This window comes from Oncorhynchus kisutch, linkage group LG22 (assembly GCF_002021735.2).
Source record: "Oncorhynchus kisutch isolate 150728-3 linkage group LG22, Okis_V2, whole genome shotgun sequence".
NCBI classification, from domain to species: Eukaryota; Metazoa; Chordata; class Actinopteri; order Salmoniformes; family Salmonidae; genus Oncorhynchus; species Oncorhynchus kisutch.
Window position 1 is genome coordinate 16479629 of NC_034195.2, and position 19002 is coordinate 16498630.

Below are 19002 nucleotides of genomic sequence, written 5' to 3' on the forward strand. Positions count from 1 at the left end.
TGTCCTCTTCACAGATGAATTCCAATTTCAACAGTACCGGGCAGATGGCAGACAGCGTGTATGGCGTTGTGTGGGCGAGGAGTTTGCTGATGTCAACGTTGTGAACAGAGTGCCCCATGGTGGCGGTGGGGTTATGGTATGGGAAGGCATAAGCTATGGACAACGAACTCCATTGCATTTTATCGATGGCATTTTTAATGCACAGAGATACCGTAACCAGATCCTCAGGACAATTGTCGTGGTATTCATCTGCCACCATCACCTCATGTTTCAGCATGATAACGGACGGCCCCATGTCGCAAGGATCTGTACACAATTCCTGGAAGCAGAAAATGGCCTGCATACTCACCAGACATGAGTGGGACAACATTCTACAGGCCACAATAAACAGCCTGATCAACTCTATGTGAAGGAGATGTGTCACACTGCATAAGTGTGGTCACACCAGATACTGACTGATTTTCTGATCCAGGCATCTGTGACCAACAGACTATTCCCAGTCATGTGAAATCCATCGATTTGGGCCTAATTCATTTGACTGATTTCCTTACATGAACTGTAACTCATCTTTGAAATTGTTCCACGTGTTACGATAAACTATGAGTGGTGGGTGGAATCAGGCGCAGAGAGCAGGGTTCTGTCGTTTATCAAAATTTATTCACCGGTGCAACCAAAATGATGACGCCAACACACAAAGTATGCGTATAAGTTGCCAGTCCAAAAACAACAGGACAAAATAGACCGGAATAAAATAAAGAACACGAAAAGCAATACACCATCAAACACAGAGTAACAATTAACAAGCCCGCACAAAATACCCAGCAGGCCTAGTGCCCTTAAATACCCTACAAACAAACCCTAATACAAAACAGGTGTACCCAATTAACCAATAACAAACAAAAACGGAAAAAGAATCGATGGCAGCTAATAGGCCGGTGACGATGACCACCGAGCCCCGCCCGAACAGGAAGAGGCACCCTCTTCAGCGAGGTTCGTGACAGTACCCACCCCCCTGGCGCGCCGACCCCGGCCTCGAGGACGACCCGGAGGACGAGGCGCGGGGCGATCCGGGTGAAGGCGGTGGAAATCCCTCAAGAGGGAAGGATCTAAAATGTCCCTCCCCGGTACCCAGCACCTCTCCTCCGGACCGTACCCCTCCCAGTCCACGAGGTACTGCAGGCCCATCACCCGGCGTCTCGAGTCCAGAATAGCTCGTACTGTGTACGCCGGGGACCCCTCGATGTCCAGAGGGAGTGGAGGGACCTCCGGTACCTCATTGTCTTGTAGGGGACCAGCTACCACCGGCCTGAGGAGAGACACATGAAACGAGGGGTTAATGCGATAATAAGAGGGAAGTTGCAATCTATAACAAACCTCGTTTATCCTCCTCAGGACTTTAAATGGCCCCACACACTGCGGCCCCAGCTTCCGGCAGGGCAGGTGGAGGGGCAGGTTTCGGGTCGAGAGCCAGACCCTGTCCCCTGGTGCGAACACCGGGGCCTCACTGCGGTGGCAGTCAGCGACTCTCTTCTGCCGTTCACTGGCCTGCCTGAGAGAAGCCTGGACTGCCTGCCAGGTCTCTCTAGAGCGCTGTACCCACTCCTCCACCGCAGGAGCCTCGGTCTGACTCTGATGCCACGGAGCCAGGACCGGCTGGTAGCCCAGTACGCATTCAAATGGCGACATATTTGTGGACGAATGCCGAAGAGAGTTCTGGGCCAATTCTGCCCACGGGACGTACCTCGCCCATTCTCCTGGCCGATCCTGGCAATACGACCTCAGAAACCTACCCACTTCCTGGTTTAATCTCTCCACCTGCCCATTACTTTCGGGGTGATAACCAGAGGTAAGGCTGACCGAGATCCCCAGACGCTCCATAAACGCCTTCCAAACCCGGGACGTGAACTGGGGACCCCGATCGGAGACTATATCCTCTGGAACCCCATAGTGCCAGAAGACGTGGGTAAATAGAGCCTCTGCAGTCTGTAGGGCCGTGGGAAGACCAGGCAATGGGAGGAGATGGCAGGACCGATCCACAACGACCAGAACGGTAGTGTTTCCCTGAGATGGAGGAAGATCAGTAAGAAAATCCACCGAGAGATGGGACCATGGCCGTTGTGGAACCAGGAGGGGCTGTAACTTCCCTCTAGGAAGGTGCCTAGGAGCCTTACTCTGGGCGCATACCGAACAGGAGGAGACATAGATCCTCACATCCCTAGCTAAAGTAGGCCACCAGTATTTCCCCCTAAGACCTCGCACCGTTCTATCAATCCCCGGATGACCCGCAGACGGTAGTGTGTGAGCCCACCGAATCAATTTATCACGGACACCAAGCGGTACGTAACTTTTACCAGTCGGACACTGTATAGGCGCAGGTTCAACCCTCAATGCCCGCTCGATGACCTCCCATACCACTGGGGCCACCAGCCGAGAGGCTGGAAGGATGGGAGTGGGTTCGATGGACTGGTCCTCGGTGTCATAGAGACGGGACAGTGCGTCGGCCTTAGTGTTGAGGGAACCTGGTCTGTAAGAGATTTTAAATCTAAAACGTGTAAAAAAACATGGCCCACCTAGCCTGACGCGGATTCAGTCTCCTCGCTTCTCGAATATACTCCAGATTACGGTGGTCAGTCCAGATGAGAAAAGGGTGTTTAGCCCCCTCTAACCAGTGTCTCCACACCTTCAAGGCCTTTACCATAGCTAGTAACTCCCAATCCCCCACATCATAGTTCCGCTCCGCCGGACCCAGCTTCTTAGAAAAGAAAGCGCAGGGACGGAGCTTCGGTGGCGTGCCCGAACGCTGAGACAGCACGGCCCCAACCCCAGCCTCGGACGCATCCACCTCCACTATGAATGCTAACGAAGGGTCCGGATGCGCCAACATGGGAGCTCCAGTGAACAGTACCTTCAACTGGTTGAAGGCTCCATCAGCCTCTGCTGACGAGACCACCGCAGACGCACCGGTCCCCCCTTCAGCAGTGAGGTAATGGGCGCCGCTACTTGGCCAAAACCCCGGATAAACCTCCGGTAGTAATTGGCAAACCCTAAAAACCGCTGCACCTCCTTTACCATGGTCGGAGTCGGCCAATTACGCACGGCATTAACGCGGTCACACTCCATTATCATCCCCGAGCTGGAAATGCGATAACCCAGGAAGGAAACGGCTGGTTTGGAGAACACACATTTCTCAGCCTTGACGTATAGGTCATGCTTCAGCAGTCGCTCAAGAACCTTGCGCACCAAGGAAACATGCGCGGCGCGTGTGGCAGAATAAATCAAGATGTCATCAATATAGACTACCACACCCTGCCCGTGCAAGTCCCTGAGAATCTCATCTACAAAGGATTGGAAGACGCCTGGAGCATTCTTCAACCCATACGGCATGACGCGGTACTCATAGTGGCCTGATGTGGTACTAAACGCTGTTTTCCACTCGTCTCCCTTCCGAATACGCACCAGATTATACGCGCTCCTGAGGTCCAGTTTTGTGAAGAAACGCGCTCCGTGGAATGATTCCACCGCCGTAGCGATGAGAGGTAGCGGATAACTAAAACCCACTGTGATCGAATTGAGACCTCGATAACCAATGCACGGACGCAGACCTCCCTCCTTTTTCCTCACAAAAAAGAAACTCGAGGAAGACGGGTGACATGGAGGACCGAATGTACCCCTGTCTCAGAGCTTCCGTGACATATGTTTCCATAGCCAACGTCTCCTCCTGTGACAGTGGGTACACATGACTCCGGGGAAGTGCAGCGTTCTCCAGGAGGTTTATCACGCAATCCCACTGTCGATGAGGTGGTAATTTGGTCGCTTTCTTCTTACTAAAAGCGATAGCCAAATCGGCATATTCTGGGGGAATGCGCACGGTGGAAACCTGGTCTGGACTCTCCACCGTCGTGGCACCGATGGAAACTCCTATACACCTCTCCGAACACTCGTCTGACCAGCCAGGGAACCCCCAATACCACCGGGAACCCAGGTGAATCAATAAGGTAGAAACTGATCCTCTCACATCTGGTTTGCTCTTAGTGGGAATATAATTTGCGGAATCGTGGCCTCCCTGACCAGCCCTGACCCTAACGGCCGGCTATCTAAGAAGTGCACGGGGACAGGTGGGTCTATCGGCACTAACGGAATACCCAATTTACGGACGAGTCCACGATCCATAAAACTCCCAGCTGCGCCTGAATCGACTAGCGCCTTATGCTGAAGAGAGGGGAAAAACGCAGGGATTTTTTTTTTACAAAAACATGTGACCAACAAGGAGCTCTGAGTGAGTTTGGTGCTTACTCACCTGGGGTGGCCGAGGAGTGTTCCGCCGACCATCTCGACTCCCAGAGGGACTCCTCCAACACAACGGTCCGAACTGTGTCCTCTACGTCCACAATAGGAGCAGGAGGAGCCCCTATTCCCCTAGCTCCTCCCAACTCCATCAGAGTGGGAGTGGGAGAGCTGGAGGGTGGAATTAACAGGACCCCTTCCGAACGCCCGCGGGCAGCCAGCAGGTTGTCCAATCGAATAGACTTGTCTATAAGTTCATCCAGGGAGAGAGTTGTGTCTCTGCAAGCTAGCTCCCAGCGGACGTCCTCCCGAAGACTACACCGGTAATGATCCATCAGGGCCCTGTCATTCCACCCAGCACCAGCAGCTAGGGTCCTAAACTCCAACGCGAAGTCCTGCGCACTCCTCATCTCCTGTCTGAGGTGGAACAGTTGCTCACCCGCCGCTTTACCCTCTGGTGGATGATCGAACACAGCTCTGAAACGGCGGGTGAACTCCAGGTAGTTGTCCCGAGCCGAGTCTGGACTGTTCCAGACCGCGTTAGCCCAGTCCAGGGCCCTGCCCGTTAAACAGGAGACGAGGAGGCTCACACTTTCCTCACCTGAGGGAGCCGGACGCACGGTAGCCAGGTAGAGCTCTAGCTGGAGCAAAAATCCCCAGGCACCCAGCCGCTGCTCCCTCGTACTCCCTCGGGGGAGTGAGACGCAGTGCGCCGGACCCAGAGGACGATGTAGGTGGTGTAGGTGGTGTCGGCAGTGGGAGAGCTGAGATAGACGTCGGTAGACCACTCCTTTCCCATCGTTCCATCCTCTCCATCATCTGATCCATCGCCGTACCAATCCGATGGAGGACAGCTGTGTGGTGATGGACGCGCTCCTCCATAGTGGGGAGAGGGGTGGTCGCTGCTCCTGCTGATTCCATTTCTTCGGTGTGGGCTTCTGTTACGATAAACTATGAGTGGTGGGTGGAATCAGGCGCAGAGAGCAGGGTTCTGTCGTTTATCAAAATGTATTCACCGGTGCAACCAAAATGATGACGCCAACACACAAAGGCGTATAAGTTGCCAGTCCAAAAACAACAGGACAAAATAGACCGGAATAAAATAAAGAACACGAAAAGCAATACACCATCAAACACAGAGTAACAATTAACAAGCCCGCACAAAATACCCAGCAGGCCTAGTGCCCTTAAATACCCTACAAACAAACCCTAATACAAAACAGGTGTACCCAATTAACCAATAACAAACACAAACGGAAAAAGAATCGATGGCAGCTAATAGGCCGGTGACGACGACCGCCGAGCCCCGCCCGAACAGGAAGAGGCACCCTCTTCAGCGAGGTTCGTGACACCACGTTTGTATTTTTGTTCAGTGTAGTATAGGACAGGGGTACTAAAGTACTATTTGAGAAGGTCCGATCACACACATGTCCTAGGTGGCAAAGGTCCATGGATGGGTATTGTCATTTATCAGCGTAGTAACAAACCCCCACCTCACAATCCATGCAACTCCACACTGTTCAAACCCCTTTTGTTGCAGTTTTAAAGCTCATTACCTGCAATTCTACAGATTTTGTGATGCGGCTGAGAGAAAATGTTTCAGTTTTAAAGCTCATTTCCTTAAATTCTAGACATTACTATGTCTTATGTGTGTTCATTTGATACTAGGGGTCAAGAACCCAATTATTTGCATATTCATTGATTGGTCCCTGGGGCCATTTTAAAAGGTTTAAAAGCCTCATTCCTTCAGATTTCTATAAAAACCCTGAAGGCCAAAATCCAAAACGCTTTGGTTCTAATTTTTGCAATAAAGAAGCTTTTATATTTAACTCCATTGTCTTCCTCGTGTTGCTAAATCACCTTTCCCCTCAGTTTGTTCCTCAATTCATGCACCTATCAAAATAATAAGTAACACAATTGAGTATGGCTGGTATAGGTTATACATTCTGTCAAAATGGGATGGACCTTTGACTTGGCACCCTCATTTTCCCCCTTCCTGAAGTTCCTGAACTAATTTTGAACCCTTTGTTGCCCCTCACTGGAGAGGCCTGAAAATGTCTGTCCCTCTGGAATGGTCAGATGTTCAGGTTTCAGGATAAATCAATTCTCCAAGGAGAATATTCCATTAACGCCACACCAAATATCCACAACATGGTTACCATGTTCTCAGAATGTAAGATATTAATGTTCTAGACACATTTTATGAGACGGTTTCAAGAACATTCCTGTGTCCAATTTTGGTAACACTTTTACAATAAGGTTCCATTTGTAAAGGGTTGATAAAGAGTTTGTAATTAACAAATCATATGTTATTTGTCACATGAGCCGAATACAACAAGACCTAAACCAACAATGCAGTCAAAGAAATAGAGTAAAAAATATATTTACTAAATAAAGAAAATCAAAAGTAACAAGAAAATTATATAATAATGGGGCTATATATAGGGGGTACCGGTACAAATTACCTTAACTAACAGTACCCCCTATATATAGGGGGTACCCCTATATATAGGGGGTACAGGTTAGTCGAGGTAATTTGTACATGTAGGTAGGGGTAAAGTGACTATGCATAGACAATAAATAGTGAGTAGCGGCATGTAAATAGTCCGGGTGGCCATTTGATTGATTGTTCAGCAGTCTTATTGCTTGGGGTAGAAGCTGGAGCCTTTTGGACCTAGACTTGGCACTTCGGTACCGCTTGCCGTGCTGTAGCAGAGAGAACAGTCTATGACTTGGATGACTGGAATCTTTGACCATTTTTGGGCCTTCCTCTGACACCGCTTAGTATATTGGTCCTGGATGGCAAGAAGCTTGGCCCCAGTTATGTACTGGGCCATACACACTACCCTCTGTAGCGTCTTGAGGTCAGAGGCCGAGCAGTTGCCACACCAGGGGGCGATGCAACCGGTCTGGATCCTCTCGATGGTGCAGCTGTATAACATTTTGAGGATCTGGGAACCCATGCCAAGTCTTATCAGTATCTTCAGGGGGAAAAGGTGTTGTCGTGCCCTCTTCACAACTGTCTTGGTGTGTTTGGACCATGATAGTTAGTTTGTGATGTGGACACCAAGGAACTTGAAACTCTCGACGCGTTCCAATACAGCCCTGTCGATGTTAACGTTAATGTGGGCCTCGTAGGCCCTCCTTTTCTTAGTCCACGATCAGCTCCTTTGTCTTGGGGTAGAGGTTGTTGTCCTGGCACCACACTGCCTGTTCTCAGCCTATAGGAAGGAGGTCAGTCTCATAGTTGTCAGTGATCAGGCCTACCACTGTTGTGTTGTCAGCAAACTTAATGATGGTGTTGGAGTCATATTTGGCCATGCAGTTGTGGGTGAACAGGGAGTACAGGAGGAGACTAAGCATGCACGGCTGAGGGGTCCCAGTGTTGAGAATCAGATATGTTGTTGTCTACCCTTACCACCTGGGGGCAGCCCGTCAGGAAGTCCAGGATCCAGTTGCAGAGGGAGTTCTTTAGTCCCAGGGTCCTTAGAGTAGTGATGAGCTTTGAGGGCACTATGGTGTTGAACACTGAGCTGTAGTCAATGAATAGTATTCTCACATCCTTTTGTCCAGGTGTGCAAGGGCAGTGTGGAGTGCAATAGAGATTGCAGCATCTGTGGATCTGTTGGGGCGGTATGCAAATTGGAGTGGATCTAGGGTTTCTGGGATAATAGTGTCTTTAATCCCAGTGTCCTTAGCTTAGTGAAAAGCTTTGTGGGCACTATGGTGTTGAATGTTGAGCTGTAGTCAATGAACAGAGTTCTCACGTACTGTAGGTGTTCCTTTTGTGCAGGTTGGAAAGGGCAGTGTGGAGTGTGAATTATGTTATTAAGGGTTATCTAATCAGTTGTTAACTTCGATATAGGGGGCGCTCTTTTAATTTTTGGATAAAACAACGTTCCCGTTTTAAACAAGATATTTTGTCACGAAAAGATGCTTGACTATGCATATAATTGACAGCTTTGGAAAGACAACACTCTGACGTTTCCAAAACTGCAAAGATATTATCTGTGAGTGCCACAGAACTGATGCTACAGGCGAAACCAAGATGAAATTTCAAACAGGAAATGGCCCAGATTTTGAAGGCGCTGTGTTCCAATGTCTCCTTATATGGCTGTGAATGCGCCAGGAATGAGTCTACACTTTCTGTCGTTTCCTCAAGGTGTCTGCAGCATTGTGACGTATTTGTAGGCATATCATTGGAAGATTGACCATAAGAGACTACATTTACCAGGTGCCCGCTTGGTGTCCTCCGTCGAAATTATTGCGTAATCTCCAGCTGCGTGCATTTTTCCATTTGCTCCAGAGGAGAAACCAAAACTGCCCTGAATGATTCATCATCGAATAGATATGTGAAAAACACCTTGAGGATTGATTCTAAACAATGTTTGCCATGTTTCTGTCGATATTATGGAGTTAATTTGGAAAAAAGTTTGGCGTTGTAATGACTGAATTTTCAGGTTTTTTTCTTAGCCAAACGTGATGAACAAAACGGAGCGATTTCTCCTACACAAATAATATTTTTGGAAAAACTGAACATTTGCTATCTAACTGAATCTCCTCATTGAAAACATCCGAAGTTCTTCAAAGGTAAATGATTTTATTTGAATGCTTTTCTTGTTTTTGTGAAAATGTTGCCTGCTGAATGCTAGGCTTAATGCTATGCTAGCTATCAATACTCTTACACAAATGCTTGTGTAGCTATGGTTGAAAAGCATATTTTGAAAATCTGAGATGACAGTGTTGTTAACAAAAGTCTAAGCTTGTGAGCCAATATATTTATTTCATTTCATTTGCGATTTTCATGAATAGTTAACGTTATGGTAATGAGCTTGAGGCTATGGTAATCAATCCCGGATACGGGATTGCTCGATGCAAGAAGTTAACCAATGATGTAAAATCACTTTCAGGTATTACTTGGGGGGTATCTGCACTTTACTTTAGTATTCATATTTTTGACTACTTTTACTTTTACTTCACTTACAATCCTGAAGAAAATATTGTACTTTTTACTCCATACATTTTCCCTGACAACCCAAAGTACTCCTTACATTTTGAATGCTTAGCAGAACAGGAAAATTGTGAAATTCACGTACTTATCAAGAGAAGACGTGGTCATCCCTGCTGCCTCTGTTCTGGCAGACTCATTAAACAGAAATGCATATTTTGTAAACAATGTCTGAGTGTTGGAGTGTGCCCCTGGCTATCCAAATATTTTAAAAACAAGAACAGAGTGCCATCCACTTTGAAATTATTTATACTTTTAAATTTGACACTTAAATATATTTTAGCAATTAAATTAACTTTGATACTTAAGGAACTACCCATCCTGGAACCGGGAGAATTGTCATCAACAACACGAATTAGCATAGCGCAACGGTCAAAAAATATAACTAGAAAATATTCATATTCATGAAATCACAAGTGAAATATAGTGAAACACAGTTTAGCCTTTTGTTAATCACCCTGTCATCTTAGATTTTGAAATTATGCTTTACAGCCAAAGCAACGCAAGCGTTTGTGTAAGTTTATCGATAGCCTAGCAGAGCATTTTGTCCAGCTAGAAGCAGGAAGCTTGGTCACGAAAATCAGAAAAGCAATCAAATGAACCGTTTACCTTTGATCTTCGAATGTTTTCACTGACGAGACTCCCAGTTAGACAGAAAATGTTCCTTTTGTTCCATAAAGATTATTTTTATACCCAAAATACGTTATGTTGAGAAATCCACCGGAAATAGCGGTCACGATAATGCCGAAAATCTTTCAAAATTATATCCATAATATCGACGCAAACGTTTTTTATAATCAAACCTCAAGGTGTTTTTCAAATATCTATTCGATAATATATCAACCGGGACAATTGGCTTTTCAGTAGGAGCGAGAGGAAAAATTACTACCTCTGTCTTTTACGCAAGAATCACTCTGAGAGCCCTCAGCTGGCCACTTACGCAATGTAGTTGTTTACTCTCATTCTTCAACATAAAGGCGCGAAACTACATCAAAATGCTGTAGACACCGTAGGGAATATGTAGAAAAAGTAATCTGGTTCATATCCCTTTCAATGGCCAATAGGGGTGCATAGGAACACAACGGTTTCAAAATAAGAGGCACTTCCTGATTGGATTTTCCTCAGGGTTTCGCCTGCAATATCAGTTCTGTTATACTCACAGACAATATTTTGACAGTTTTGGAAACTTTAGAGTGTTTTCTATCCTAAGCTGTCAATTATATGCATATTCTAGCATCTGGTCCTGAGAAATTGGTTTACTTTGGGAACGTTATTTTTCCAAAAATAAAAATAGTGCCCCCTAGTTTCAAGAGGTTTTTACTTCAGTGACTTTCTATAAAGGTATCTATACTAAGTAATCATACTTGGTTCCTTTTTTCCACCACTGTTGCTCGTTACATCAAATCTAGTAGGTCGCGTGCAATTTGCACAAATTTAATTTTCTCGCCTGTCAAATGTCTCTTTGTGTGCACTATTTTATTTTCCCCACACGTGTTTTCCTTGTTTGGGTGTTTCGTCACTTCCTTGTTTGGCCCTAGATGGCTACTAGCCAGGAGGAATATTGACACTTTCCCCTTTCTTTTTTTTCAAGCTAAAGTCTTTTTAGGGAGCATGTGAGCACACTTGTTCCGGTGACAGGTGTGCTCACAGGAACTTTTACAAGTCGACAGTCGAACTGAAGCATACTGACGCCTTTAGACTAACAGTGATCATGTATTTTAAAACCATACAACTTTAAAACAAGCTAACACAAAACATTTTCTTCAGAAAAAGTACTTTTCAGTCATCATTGTTTGCCTAAAGACTTTATTTCTTAGCTGGAACTAGAGCTAGCTATTAGTAGGTCTACATGCAAATCTATTCTTCATTGCCACGTGTGCTCCCTCTCCGGCCTCTAGGTCACCAGGCTGCTCGTTATGGTGCACACCTGTCACCAATTTGTTACGCGCACCTGCACGTCATTAGACTCACCTGGACTCCATCACTTCCCTGATTACCTTCCCTATACCTGTATATGTCATGCCCTTTGGTTCCTTCCCCAGGCGTTATTGTTTCAGTTTCACGTCTGTGTGCTGTTAGTGTTTCTTGTTTTGTATTATGTTCAGTTAATTTTATTAAAACACTCACTCCCTGTACTTATTCCCTAATCTCAGGGCACTTCGTTGCATTCATAGTTCTTCAACATCCACAAAATAATTTTTTAGAGCTGTCATCACTAAATGCACCATCATATTTCTCTCCACAAATAATAAATAATAAATAATAATTTTCTAATCATTCAACTAAAATCAAAACTCTATTCATCTGTGGTGTGTTTGCTAGCTTGTTATAAAGTATGTTTGGTTTTGAAATACGTTAAAGTAGTAATGGTGGCGACTGTTTATAGTTGAACAAGTTAGGAAAGCCTGAAAACATTAAAGTTGACATAGTGTATCTAGCTTGAACGGTTTGAGAGTTATTGTAAGTTGTATTATGTTAATTCATGGTAATTTATACAGTTATAGTCGATAAATGTTGTTTAAGAGAATGAAGTTAATATAGACTGAACTTGTGAAAGTTGGTTTGGTGTCTGTAGCTTGAATGGTTCAAGAGTTACGGTTTGTGGATTATTTTATGGAAATGTAAGCATGTTTATATAGAGTGCCTTCGGAAAGTATTCAGACTCCTTGACTTTTTCCACATTTTGTTACGTTACAGCCTTTTTCTTATATGGATTACATTTTAAAAATCCTCAATCTACACACAATAACCTATTATGACAAAACGAAACAGGTTATTAATCATTTTTCCAAATGTATAAAAATAAAAAAACATACCTAATTCCATACATTTTCAGACCCTTTGCTATGAGACTCAAAATTGATCTCAGGTGCATCCTGTTACCATTGATCAACGACTTGATTGGAGTCCACCTCCAACCAGAGGCTGCACTTGACACATTTATGAAACTACTTATTCCAGTTACTAATAAGCACGCACTCATTAAGACAAATACTGTAAACTGTTACATCCCCTTGGATTGATGAGGAATTGAAAAATTGTATGGTTGAGAGGGATGAGGCAAAAGGTATGGCAATTAAGTTTGGCAGCCCAACTGATTGGCAAACGTACTGCAAATTAAGAAATCATGTGACTAAACTAAGTAAAAAAGAAATAGAAACTACACTATGAAACAAAGATAAATTATATAGAGGAAAAATTGTAAAAACTTTGGGGCACCTTAAATGAAGTTTTGGGAAAAAATGCCAACTCTGCTCCTTCATTTATTGAATCAGATGGCTCATTCATCACAAAGCCCACTGATATTGCCTTGACTTTAACAAACACACCCCCATTAAGAAATGTTGAAATTAAAAACAGGTTCAGTCCCTGGTTCGACCGTGATCTTGCAGAGTTACTCCACCTCAAGAATTCCATTTTGCAAAAAGCTCGGCACACGCATACTCAGGCTGACTGGCTCTCGTTCAGGCAAATGATAAATAAGTGCACTGAGGCTATCCGGAAGGCCAAAGTTAGTTACTTAAAGAAGCAGTTCTCTCTCTGGGTCTAACCTCAAGAAGTTCTGGAAAACGATTAAAGACTTGGAGAATAAACCCTCCTCCTCACAGCTGCCCATATCCCTTAATGTTGATGACGTGGTTGTTACTGTCAAGGAGCACATGGCTGAGCTCTTTAATCACCACTTCATTAAGTCAGGATACCTATTTGACTCAGCCATGCCTCCTTGCCCAGCCAACATTTCCTCATCTCCCGCCCCTTCTAATGCGACTAGCCTCGAAGCTCTTCCTCTTTTTCCCCTGCCTCGCTATAAAGTTTGTCCCTGCAGGCGTTCACTGAGTCCGAGGTGCTAAAGGAGCTCCTTAAACTTGGCCCCCAAAAAACATCTGGGTCAGATGGTTTAGACACTCTCTGCTGCCCCTATCATCGCTAAGCTAATCTTTGACCTTTTTAAACTGTCCTTTCTCTCTGGGGAGGTTCCCATTGCTTGGAAGGCAGTCACAGGGCATCCTTTATTAAAGGGTGGAGATCAAACTGATCCTGCCCTGTTTATCAAAAGTGTTGTCTCTCTAGTATGCAATCTGGTTTCCGCTCAGGTTACGGATGTGTTACTGCAACCTTAAAGGTCCTCAATGATGTCACCATTGCCCTTGATTCTAAGCAATGTTGTGCTGCTATTTTTATTGACTTGGCCAAAGCTTTTGATATGGTAAACCATTCCATTCTTGTGGGCCGGCTAAGGAGTATTGGGATCTCCGAGGGGTCTTTGGCACAGCCAGAAGAGGACTGGCCACCACTCATAGCCTGGTTGCTCTCTAGGTTTCTTCGTAGGTTCCGGCCTTTCTAGGGAATTTTTCCTAACCACCGTGCTTCTACACCTGCATTGCTTGCTGTTTGGGGTTTTAGAGGCTGGGTTGATGTGACATCAGCTGATGTAAGAAGGGCTTATAAATACATTTGATTGATTGATTGATTTGGACTGGTTTGCTAACTACCTCTCTCAAAGAATGCAGTGTATGAAGTCAGAACATCCTGCTGTCTCAGCCATTGCCTGTCACCAAGGGAGTACCCCAAGGTTCAATCCTAGACCAAACGCTCTTCTCAATATACATCAACAACATAGCTCAGGCAGTAGGAAGCTCTCTCACCCATTTATATGCAGATGATACAGAATTATACTCAGCTGGTCCCTCCCAGAATGTTATGTTAAACGCTCTACAATAAAGATTTCTTCGTGGCCAACAAGCTTTCTCTACCCTTAACAGAATGTGACTGGCAGAACGGATGTTGTATGTGGAGGATGAGGGCTGCAGTAGATATCTCAGATAGGGGGGGTGAGGCCCAAGAGGGTTTTATAAATAAGCATCAACCAGTGGGTCTTGTGACGGGTATACAGAGATGAACAGTTTATAGAGGAGTATGGAGTGCTGTGATGTGTCCAATAAGGAGCATTGGTGGCAGAATGGTAAATAACATCTTGCCGCTCAAGAGCACCCTTACCCGTCGATCTATAAATTATGTCTCCGTAATCTAATATGGGTAGGATGGTCATCTGAATCAGGGTTAGTTTGGCAGCTGGGGTGAAAGAGGAGTGATTACAATAGAGGAAACCAAATCTAGATTTAACTTGTTGGTGACAGGGGGCAGTATTTTCACGTCCGGATAAAATGCATGCCCAAATTCAACTGCCATCTACTCATCCCCAGAAGATAAGATATGCATATTATTAGTATATTTGGATAGAAAACACTCAAGTTTCTAAAACTGTTTGAATCATGTCTGTGAGTATAACATAACTTATTTAGCAGGCGAAACCCCGAGGACAAACCATTCAGATTTTTTTTTTGAGGTCACTCTCTTTTCAATGAGTTTTCATTGGGAATCCAGATTTATAAAGGACCTTCTTGCAGTTCCTACTGCTTCCACTGGATATCCCCGGTCTTTAGAAATTGGTTGAGGTTTTTCCTTTGTGTAATGAAGAAGTAGCCCTGTTCAGAACGAGGGTCACTTGTAGTGTACTGTAAGATAGAGGCGCGTGACCAGAAAGCTAGCTACAGTTTGTTTTCCTCCAGTATTGATAACAGATCATCCCGTCTTCAATTTGATTGATTATTTACCTTAAAAAAATACCTAAAGTTTTATTACAAAAGTAGTTTGAAATGTTTTGGCAAAGTTTACAGGTAACTTTTGAGATATTTTGTAGTCACATTGCGCGAGTTGGAACCAGTGTTTTTCTGGATCAAACGCGCCAAATAAATGGACATTTTGGATATATATCGACGTAATTAATCGAACAAAATGACCATTTGTGATGTTTATGGGACATATTGGAGTGCAAACAAAAAAAACTCGTCAAAGGTAAGTCATGAGTTATATTTTTATTTCTGCGTTTTGTGTCTACAAGGTTGAAATATGCTTTTCTCTCTTTGTTTACGGAGGTGCTATCCTCAGATAATAGCATTGTTTGCTATCGCCGAAAAGCCTTTTTGAAATCTGACAAGTTGGCTGGATTCACAGCAAGTGTAGCTTTAATTTGCTATCTTGCATGTCATGTGTGATTTAATGAAAGTTTGATTTTATAGTAATTTATTTGAATTTGGCTCTCTGCATTTTCCCTGGCTTTTGGCCAGATGGGATGCTCCCACATATCCCAGAAAGGTTAAAGGTCCCCAAAGCACTTAAATCCCTGGATCACTCCTCTTTTCAGTTCGCTGCAGCTACCAGCTGAAACAAACACTCAAACTGGACAGTTTATCTCAATCTCTTCATTCATGGATTTCAACTCTATTTTGCTCTGGTTGTGTTAAACAACCAGCAAGCAACTGAATTTCAAATTTTCATTGATATTTAAATAACTGATTTTGCTGACTTAAATATAGTAAGAATGTGACTAATTACTGTCAGGTTTGGTCAAATATGGATAGAGAGTTTTCTTGATATATGGCCTTTGTGTTTTATGTTAGGTCATCACCATCTGTAGTTAGTTTTGGTCACAATATTTTGTTTCTGGTTAGAGTGATGTAGCTATATTAATTTGTAACAACCAAAAGAAAGCAGCACATTTTTACATTCAAAGTTAGTTACTAATGTAATTTACCTGTAATAAAGTGGGATTTTTGTAAATAAATGCAGTTTAGCTAGTGTAACCAACTTCATATACCCACCCAGAAGAAAGGCACATGAACCCACACTTCAGGTTGACTTGGTTTTCATCTGCAGTAAAAGACAGGATGGCCACAGCCACACGTTCACTGGTTAGTTAAGACACAGGATATATTTTAGATAGGAGTAACAGTAATGATACATGTCCTCAATGTGAAGTGAATCATCAATCCATAAATACAGAGCACAGGTACAACCCTTTCTATATACAACTTTCAAAGTAAGCAAGAAAAACATTCAATAAAGAAGTCTTGAATGACTATTGCCTCGTTGCACTTCTGTCAGGATGCTCTCAATGGTGCAGCTGAAAAAACCTTTTGAGGATCTGAGGACCCATGCCAAATCTTTTCAGTCTCATGAGGGGGAATAGGTTTTGTCGTGCTTTCTTCACGACTGTCTTGGTGTGGTTTGACCATGTTAGTTTGTTGGTGATGTGGAGACCAAGGAACTTGAAGCTCTCAACCTGCTCAACTACAGCCCAGTCGATGAGAATGGGGGCATGCTTGGTCCTCCTTTATCTATAGTCCACAATCATCTCCTTCTTCTTGATCACGTTGAGGGAGAGGTTGTTGTCCTTGCACCACATGGTCAGGTCTCTGATCTCCTCCCTATAGGCTGTTTCATCGTTGTTGGTGATCAGGCTTACCACTGTTGTGTCATTAGCAAACTTAATGATGGTGTTGGAGTCATGCCTGGCCGTGCAGTCATGAGTGAACAGGGAGTACAGGAGGGGTCCTGAGGGGCCCCTGTGTGGAGGATCAGTGTGGCGGATATGTTGTTACCTACCCTTACCACCTGGGGGCGGCCTGTCTGGAAATCCGTCCCAGGGTCCTTAGCTTATTGATGAGTTTCAACACTATGGTGTTGAACATTGGGCTGTAGTCAATGAATAGAGTTCTCACATAGGTGTTCCTTTTGTCCATGTTTGAATGGCCAGTGTGAAGTGCAATTGAGATTGCATCATCCGTGGATCTGTGTGGTATGCACATTGAGAGGGTCTCAGGTTTCTGGGATGATGGTGTTGATGTGAGCCATGACCAGCCTTTCAAAGCATTTTATGGCTACATATGTCAGAGCTATGGGTTGGTAGTCATTTAGGAAGGTTACCTTAGTGTTCTTTGGCTTTGGGAATATGGTGGTCTACTTGAAACATGTTGGTATTACAGACTCAGACAGAGAGAGGTTGAAAATGTATGTGAAGACACTTGGTAGTTGGTCAGCGCATGCTCTGAGTACACGTCCTGTTTATCCGTCTGGCCCTGCGGCCTTGTGAATGTTGACCTGTTTGAAGGTCTAACTCACATCGGCTGCAGAGAGCGTGATCATACTGTCATCCGGAACAGCTGATGCTCTCATGCATACTTCAGTGTTACTTGCCTCGAAGCGAGCATAGAAGACCTCTTGTATTGCCAACCGAGCATATTTATCTCGTCTGGTAGGCTTGTGTCACTGGGCAGCTCTCGGCTGTGCTTCCCTTTGTAGTCTGTAATAGTTTGCAAGCCCTGCCACATCCGATGAGCGTCAGAGCCAGTGTAGTACCATTCAGTCCTGGATTGATGCTCTGCCTGTTTGATGGTTCGTTGGAGGGCATAGCGGTATTTCTTACAAGCTTGACCTGCTAGCAATAGCTAGCGTGACATTACAGTGCACTGACTGAAGGTGCTAGTTAGTTTGTAATTAACATGGCTAGCTAAGCCAGCAAACACTTGCTGAAAAAGGCTTTAAATACATTAAAGGGAACATTTAAAAAATATATAGTTACATCCGCTAATGACTTTGGATTTATGAACCAGTTTTCCAAAGACAATATTGTGTTGTACAGTTTCAAACTGTTTTTATGTACAGAGGAAGGAGACATGAACCTGCTCTCAGAATGTCTCTCAGACTGAAGAGCATGCATAACTTTCCAAATAGGGGAGAAGAACTCAAAAAGCACTAGTTGTTCATTCATTTGATTTTTTATTTCACCTTTATTTAACCATGTAGGCCAGTTGAGAACAAGTTCTTATTTACATCTGCGACCTGGCCAAAATAAAGCAAAGCAGTGCGACAAAAACAACAACACAGAGTTAGACATGGGATACTAAGTCAATTACAGAAGGAAAATAATATAAAAATGGTAAGTCTGAAGACCTCTTGTATTGCCAACCTATTGTCAAACTGCAATGGCAGCAAATATTTTTATGCATTCGACAACTCATAATGATAAGGAAACTTTATTAATATCACACCTTTTTCTGAAGTGAATGGTTTCACCACACCATGGTTTCACCACACACAGTGCGAGCAAGGTTGATTGAAACTCTACATTTGCACGTTGTCACAGTAGCTAGATTCTAGGGCTAACATTAACCTTAGATAGCAAAGCTAGCAGTAGCTCCAATTACTGTTCTTTTTTGTATTAGCTAGCTAGCTTTACTAATATTCAAGTCATATTATTCTGTTTTCATATCGGGCAGTTGATGAGCTGAATATCAAGTTATCGAGATTGGAGTAAGAGATACAAAAGGTGAGTTATTCCCATTAAGACTTGTACCACATTCTGAAATATTCACAAAGATGTTGATGCTTGTTACTTCTGTCAAGAATTGTTCACATATTGCTATCACAATGATGCATTTTTATTCATTCCTGAAGTGATTGGTACTCACGAGCGAACACATAACAAGCAATAGACTGGCAATAGTTAGAAATGTGAATGGTTTAAGTTCTGTGATTCTATTAATAAAACCAACTAGTTAACTTTCATTGCTAATACACCAGTGACTTTGTCTTTTCAGATGTGGCAGCAAAAATATATTGGACAGAATATATATATTGGATATATAAAGACAGAAGCATCAAATACCTCAAAATGAGCAACAGAGGGAACAAAAAATAACTAAAATGGCAGAGACAGGTTAGTTCATAAATGTGAACCAATCCATATATGTGTAAAGGCAGTACTCGGTTCTGAAATGACAAGACCTGTATAATTCATTTTTGTGATTTATAAACTTGAGATTTCAGTGTTGAATACCTTCTGTTTATTAGGCAGGATAACCCTTTGT